Source organism: Delphinapterus leucas, chromosome 10 (assembly GCF_059928025.1).
Source record: "Delphinapterus leucas isolate spDelLeu-1000000601 "Yukka" chromosome 10, BTC_Dleu_Yukka2, whole genome shotgun sequence".
In the NCBI taxonomy this organism is placed as follows: domain Eukaryota; kingdom Metazoa; phylum Chordata; class Mammalia; order Artiodactyla; family Monodontidae; genus Delphinapterus; species Delphinapterus leucas.
In genome coordinates, this window is record NC_143138.1 from 21,470,212 (window position 1) to 21,478,264 (window position 8,053).

General features: G+C 41.1%; 2 non-coding genes across 2 annotated transcripts; one reads left to right on the plus strand and one right to left on the minus strand.

Annotated features, from left to right (window-relative positions):
• Positions 1 to 2,784: 2,784 nt before the first annotated feature.
• TRNAS-UGA (transfer RNA serine (anticodon UGA)) lies at positions 2,785 to 2,866 on the minus strand. Its single transcript has one exon. It is a non-coding gene; the product is annotated as a tRNA-Ser (tRNA).
• Positions 2,867 to 7,981: 5,115 nt separating this feature from the next.
• TRNAQ-CUG (transfer RNA glutamine (anticodon CUG)) lies at positions 7,982 to 8,053 on the plus strand. Its single transcript has one exon. It is a non-coding gene; the product is annotated as a tRNA-Gln (tRNA).

Sequence of the window (8,053 nt, forward strand, 5' to 3'; positions counted from 1 at the left end):
TGACATGTATAAATACAGATAGACGTGAATAAGAAAAACAAATATGGAAATGATAGACAATCCATTAGGAAAATGGGCAAAAGAGTTCTACAGGTCCTTCACAAAAGATATATCAAAATAACCAATAAACATACAAAAGGGTGATCTTCATTCATCCTCAGAAAAAGTGAAAAGTAAAACAATTAGATTCCACTATTCTATTTGTTAGAGTTTACCAGAGAAACAAAACCAATAGGATGTGTGAAGGAGATTTATTCTGAGGAATTGGCTCATGTGATTATGGAGGCTGGCAAGTCCAAAATCTGCAGAGTGAGCAGCAAGCCGGTGACCCAGGAAGAGTTGATGCTGCAGTTCAAGTCTGAAGGCTGACTGTTGGCAGATTTCCCTCTTACAAGGGAGACCAGTCTTTAATTTTATTTTTGCAATTGGATGAGGCCCACCCATATTATGGAGGATGATCTGCTTTACTCAGAATCCACTAATTTAAATGTTACTCTCATCCAAAAACACCCTCAGAGAAACATCACAGAAGCATGGATTAATGGTTGACCACATATCTGGGCACTGTGGCCCAGCAGGTTGACACATAAAATTAACCATCATATTTACCTACTGGAAGGGTTAAAATAAAATAATAAAAGACAGATAATACCAAGCATTATCAACGATGTGGAGCAACTGGACTCTCTCATACATGGGAATATAAATTGGTTCAATCACTTGCAAAATTGTTTTGGCATTACATACTAAAGCTTGAGCATACACAATGACTGCAATCGTGACTCTGCAATTTCGTCCATAAGTGTCTCCACCCAGCAAAAATCCTTGTTTGTATTCACTGAAAAACATATATAAGAATATTCATGGCAACACTATTTATAATAGCCAAAATTGGAAACAATCCAAGTGACTTTGTAGAGGAGGTGGATTTTAGAAATGCCTTGACATCTGGGGCTGATTTTGAAGAGTGGAGATGGTGCAAAGATGCCTGTCAGAACAAGGGGCTTCTGTGACTGAGGAAGCTCAGAATAAGAGTGTCCGGAAGGGGTGAGGACATTCCTGTATTTGGTACCCTGCTGGCTTCTCTTCTGTTCCATCCCGTCCATCTCCTAGCCTTCCTCCTTCTCGTTCTCTCCCTCACTACCCCCTCCTGTTTCTCCTTCCTTTTGTTTTTCCACATATTCTCTGCTCCTACCTGGACCTTTTCTTTCCACTTTCTTCTGCATGGGAATCAAAGTACTGAGTTTCTGAATTCATATTTTGTTTCCTGAATCAACTGTAAAGCCCAGATAAATGTTCACAACCATGTTTAAGTAAGTCGACAAAAAACCAAACAACACAATCAAAAAATGGGCAGAAGATCTAAACAGACATTTCTCCAAAGAAGACATACAGATGGCCAAAAAGCACATGAAAAGATGCTCGACATCACTAATTATCAGAGAAATGCAAATCAAAACTACATCAAAAAGTCTACAAACAATAAATGCTGGAGAGGGTGTGGAGTAAAAGGAACCCCCCTACACTGTTGGTGGGAATGTAAATTGGTACAGCCACTATGGAGAACAGTATGGAGGTTCCCTAAAAAACTAAAAGTAGAACTACCATAGGATCCAACAATCCCACTCCTGGGCATATATCAGAGGAAACCATAATCCGAAAGGAAACATGCACCCCAATGTTCATTGCAGCACTGTTTACCATAGCCAAGACATGGAAGTAACCTAAGTGTCCATCAACAGAGGAATGGATAAAGAAGATGTGGTACATATATACAATGGAATATTACTCAGCCATAACAAAGAATGAAATAATACCATTTGCAGCAACATAGATGGACCTAGGGATCATCATACTGAGTGAAGGAAGTCAGACAGAGAAAGACAAATATCAAATGATATCACTTATATGTGGAATCTAAAAAAAGGTACAAATGAACTTATTTAATCTATAGAAACAGAGTCATGGATGTAGAAAAAAATTTATGGTTACCAGGGGGAAAGGAGGGGAGGGATATATTGGGAGATTGGGATTGACATATACACACTACTATATATAAAATAGATAACTAATAAGGACCTACTATTTAGCGCAAGGAACTCTACTCAATACTCTGTTAACCCCTATGGGAAAAGAACGTTAAAAAGGGTGGATATAGGTATATGTATGTATAACTGATTCACTTTGCTGTACAGCAGAAAGTAACACAACACTGTAAATCAACTATACTCAAATAAATTTTTTTAAGTTGATAGTTCAAATACCATTTTATTGTGCAGTGTTGGGCAAGTCAATTCTCAGTTTCTTCATCTTTAAAATGGCGCTAATATTATCTACCTGATAGGGTTCTATTGGTGATTAAGTGAGATAATCCATGTAATGCCAATTCAATGCCTGGGGCATAGTAAGGCTTCAAAAATTGTAGCTGTTAGAATATATACTGTTTTTATAAATCTTGAGTTCCCTAGAACAGATAGTAGCAGTGAAATCACCTCCACCCTAGGAGAGGAAGGAATCTGACTTGGAGGCTGAGTGAATCCAAGTTGGCATGACCTGTAAATAAGGAAAAAGGAACAGCCTTCCTCGATTCAGGATTTGATATCATGCTGACACCGTGGTAGACTTACTCCTCTATTTCAAACTGTCAGTGTTTCAGGAGGACAGGTTATTTGACCCAAGGGAAATAGGTGACGAATGACACAGGGTGAACAAGACTACAGAGCAGTTTCGGTTGATAGTGGCAGGAAACTATGCAAAGAAGCCTTCGTCAGGTGCGGATAAAACCGTAGTCGGCAGGATTTGAACCTGCGCGGGGAAACCCCAATGGATTTCAAGTCCATCGCCTTAACCACTCGGCCACGACTACCTGCTGAAAACACCTTCTTGTTAACAGTGTTGAAGGTATAGAGAGCAGCGTGCCATTTAATCGCTGTGAATCAAAACATAGTGAAAGCTATTTTGGTACATAACTATTAGGTCTGGTAACAAAGAATTTCCTATGTCCATTCAGGGCTTCTCACGCTTGGATGAAATAAGTCATCCACGGCAAACTGAAATTCAGCGGAGGAAGATGGAACTCAAAGAATCATTCTGAGACAAAGGGATTCGAATTTCCTATGCCCTAGAACTGAGTGTCGCCCTAGTAGCCTCAGACCTGCAAGTGCCAATGGAACTGGAATCGGGCTGGAAGAAATCTGGGGAAATCCGAAATCGTGGGGCCAGTCGCGTTTACTTTTCAGCGTTAAACACTAAAACAGAAATATCTTCAATGGCTTTCAACTGCTTTTACCTTTCCCTGCCTTAAAAGAACTACTTGAAACCGGACTTGAGCCGGGTGCTGGGTGAGAGGGGTGGGGAGGGTCCAGGAACTGAAGGAAAAGATGCTGGGAAGATCTCCAACCCCTCAGGAGAAGTTCACTCCTTTTCGCCTTCCCCAGAGAGGAAAGCCCATAGCCCAGGAGCCTTACGAGGGAGAAGCAGCCTGAGGACATTCTCTATCTCTCTTAACACACAAGGTCGTGAATGCCAGACTAAATCTAGCTGTAGTAATAGGATTGTTTCCGGGTTTAGAGACTTGATTCAGTGAAACGCTGTAGAAGTGGATTCTTTTTTCCTTTTTTTTTCCTTTTTTTTTAAATGGGAAATTTAGGACTATAGCTCTGAGTTCTGAGAATTGAAGTACTTTGCCAAAAACACCGTCAAGTAGATTCAGACAGACTTTCAGTTACAAAGGGGAGAATGCCTTTCATGGCTGAGGCCCTCAAACTCTTTCATACGTAGAGCTCTCCCATATCTGTTGTCATTTACGACAGGCAAAGAGACAGTTGTTCCTGTAGTGAGTTGAGTTGTGTCACCCAATAAGGTACGTTGAAATCCTAATTCGAGATACCTGTGAATATGACTTTATTTGAAAGTAGTCCTTGCCAGTGCAATCAAGTTAAGATGAGCTCATACTGGATTAGGGTGGGCCCTGAATCCAATGATAGTGTCCTTATAAGGAGAGGGAGATTTGAGACATACAGAAAAACAGACACACAGAGATGGAGATTGTGTGAAAGGGAGGCAGAGACTGGAATGATGCAGCTGCAAACCAAGGAGCTACAAGGGTTTCCAGCAACCACCAGAAGCTAGGAGAGAGCCATGAAACAGTCTCCTGCAGACCCTCTAGAACCAAACTTGCAGACACCTTGAATTTGGATTTCTGGCCTCTGGAACTGTGAAAGAATAAATTACTGCTGTTTTAAGCCACTCACTTTGTGGTAATTTGTTAAGACAGCCCTAGGAAGCTAACATTGTTCCCCTCTCCTTATGCTTGGAACAAGATCCTTCTTGCCACTTTAGCACTTCTAAATTCCACCAGCGAGGCTCATGCAAATAGTTACTCCCTTTCATGTGGTAAACTCATTTTGAACAAAACTCTCCTAGGGAGGTAATCCAAACTAAAAGAAATCATTTATGTGCAGAGACATTTATGATACTTTTAGTTATAACAATAAAATAATTAAACATTTTCGATAATGGGGAGGGGGATGATTATATAACTTGGAGTATATATATACCTGGAAGAATATTACCAAGCCATTGAAAATAATATTTTGTAAGAAGTTTTGAATAGCTCAGGGGAGAAGCACAAGATATAATGTTAAATGAAAAGAGTAGGATAAAAAATATATGTGCTATATGACCTCAATTATGTAAAATTTGGGGGGGTGGGAGAAAATAAACAAAAGTGTTGCTAGTGTAGTTTCTGGGTTGTGTGATTGAGGGTTATTATTTTTTTCTTTGTTTTTCTATGATGTGAAGCAGACATCATTACTCAAGTTTTAAAAGTGAGGAAGCAGAAATAGTGATTTTATTGCTGGAACAAGAAAAACGTAGTCTCTAGATGCAAGACTTTTGTATTACTCCGTAATCAAACATTGAGCTCAAGTGGTCATTTTCCAAAGGGACTACTGTTTGCTATGGTGGTGAAACCCAGGACTTTATCTTTGCTTTCCTATGATGCTTGTAAGTTAACAATAAATGTAATTAAAAGAGGTGTAATCTCACAGTGATGAAAAGAGCAGGAGAGCAAATAACAGATGGTAAGAAGCATTGTTTGCTTTCCAAATTGCAGTAGCATGAGGCAGTTGAGATTTATTCCTTACTTGTGTAAGAGTCCGTTGTAGATTTTTGAGTCAGCAAAGAAAAGGGAACACATTTTTGCCCTTGTGCTGATTCAGGGACCCAGCTTCTTCCACCTTAAGAATCTGCTATCTCCTAAGCCTTGTGAAAGTCCATGCTTCTTAAAAGTCTAAAGGAAAACATGTTACTTTTGCATTCATAATCCATTTATTATTACTAATCACACAGTCACACTGAGATGTAAGTTGTCTTGGTAGATACAGATGCTGACTGGGTAGCTTATTCCCATAGACAACTCTGTACTATGGAAGATGGAACATGAATTTAGGTGAATACTACAATTACCAACAACATTTTGGGAGGTAGAAAGGCATTGGATAAATAGTAATTGAATTCATAGAGTGACTAAAGCTGAAACCTTACTGTGTGCAAGGTGGAAAGCTAAAAATTATAAAGTTATTAACACCTGTAAAGGATATTACAGATCCTTGGAAAGGCTAACAGGAATTGAAAAAAAAAAAAACATGTAACCTTAGGCTTGTTACTCTGGATTGCCCCTCTCTCACAGAGGTCAAAGACAAGACTTTCATTTTAGGGCAAAAATGCTCCAAGATGCTCTTGACTTACAGAGACTAAGCACAGCTGAAGGTGGAGGTGAAGAGCCATACTGAATACTGGGGGATTGAATGAAAGTCTCTCTGGGAGACCCACAGCTCCTTTTCTGTATTCGTTTCAGAAAGCATGGAAAGCTAACTTTACATAACCTCTGATCCTAAACACTTAGAAGATTAAAGGATTAGTCTCTGAGAAAACTGTCATGGAAAAACTGAACCACAGATATGAACACATCAGGTAACCTGATTGCGGTGGTCTGTCATATACAATCATTCTAGAATGGGTACATCTATTGGTATATAGGCTTATAGTACCAATTAGGTTTTAGGGTCTACTTCTTAAGTAAGACTGGACTGCTAAGGGTCACCAGAAGTTTGAGGAAAGATATGCACTGAAGCAAAAAAATGGAAGAAAGAGAACGTGATGGAAATAGAGACCAGTAAGTAACAGAAAGAAAAAAAAAGTATTATTAATTTTTTCAGAACTAAAAGAACATTTTACACCTATGGGACAATAATAGTTGCTATTATTTTTGAAAGAGCATCAAGAGGACAAGAACTCTTGAAAATTTTTAAAAACTGTGATGATAGGAAAAAATTTAATAGAAGGGTTGGACGATAAATTTGGAAATGTTTTCCCATAAAAAGGAAGAGAAAAGAAAGATGGAAAATGGGAGGACAGAAGATAAGAAAATTAAAAGGTCATTCTAGGAAGTCCAACAACATCTGATTGAAAGAGTTCCAGGAAAAGACAACAGGGAAAATAAAGGGATGACAATTACTTATAAAGGCAAAAAAATCCCCAAACCTAAAACATCCACCTATTTATTGCTCCACACAATGAATGAAAAAGACCAAGAATATACCGGAGCGTCTATTTAAGAATGGCATTTAACTTCATCACCACAATGATACCTAAAAGACAAAGGAGTCATGCTCACCAAATTCTAAGATAAAATGATTTCCACTCTAGAAATCTCTAGCTGACCAAACTAAATCATTTATGAAGTTAGAATAAATACCTTTTCAGAAATGCATTATATTTGGTGGTGGGAGGGGATAACCTGGAAGCAGAAACCTCCTGAGGACTTAAATCTGGGTGTCTCTAATGCAGGGAAATCGGAACCCGGGGGTGGACGTTGGGGGGAATCACATTCTGGCAGCAGGCCTGTCTGGTAGGGTCTGGAGTCATGGAGGAGACACAACTGCTGTTGCCAGGTGATGTTACATGAGGCAGAGAAGCAGTTACGGTGCGGCCTCTACAAGCTGGAAGTATTTCCTTCCACATACCAGACATCTTTATGCAACACAGGTTGTCTTGGCTGAATGCCGATTTGTCTTCAGGGTTCTTGCTCAGAAGGTTCAAATCCGCACAGCTACGATTTTTTACTCTTAGTAAAGACGTTTGCTTTTCTCCTCAACCCTTCCGGTTGGCAATCTGGAGGCTTCCGTCTCCTGCTGTTTCCCTACCCTGCTGCGGAGGCAACGAACCGTCCTGGACAACTCGCGTCCCCTGCTTGACATCAGGAAAAGTTTCCTGCTGAGGAGTTTGGGAGAGTCTCATATTTGCTGCCCTTAGAAGAGGCAGGTCACAGCTTTCTCAGCTAGAACCAAGTTACAAAACCCTGCTTTGAAAACATTCACGCTTTTTTATCGTGCTTTACCCTTTGGTCTCCACGAGGTGGAAGCTTTCCGAGAAGCAGGAGCCATCTCTTAGCATCCCGCTTTCTCTCCCCTGGGCAACGCCCCACAGGGCCAGGACTGGTTGGCACACCACGTCAGATGAAGTCATCCACAGTTTATATGTCACGAAATTAAACTTCCAAGAGCGTTCCTTGCGTTCGAAGAAGAGAACTCGGGACACAGACTCGGGAGGCAGCGAGCCCCGCCGTTCTTCCAGCAACGCAAGCGGGGAGCGCGGCTCGGCGGACGCCGTGTTGGAGCCGCCGGCCTCTGCGTCTGGGCAGCCTGGCTGACTGCGGCCCAGCGGAGAGCCGCCCCGGGAGCTGCAGAAAAGGCAGAGGGGCGCTAAAAAGCAAGGACCTACCGTATCTATCCCTAGAAACCGATTTGCTCTTGGGTTTTGCACTAGGAGTCCTGTGCGCGCAAGAAAAGGGACGTGTGCTGTGGAGGCAGATAGAGAAAACAAGGATGCGAAGTTCGGCTTTTCAGAGGGCTTCTTGATTGCAGAACTGAAGCTATATCGTATCAGGGAGGAGCGCTACCTGTACTGGTTGCTGCGGGGTTCCATGGTGTAATGGTTAGCACTCTGGACTCTGAATCCAGCGATCCGAGTTCAAATCTCGGTGGAACCT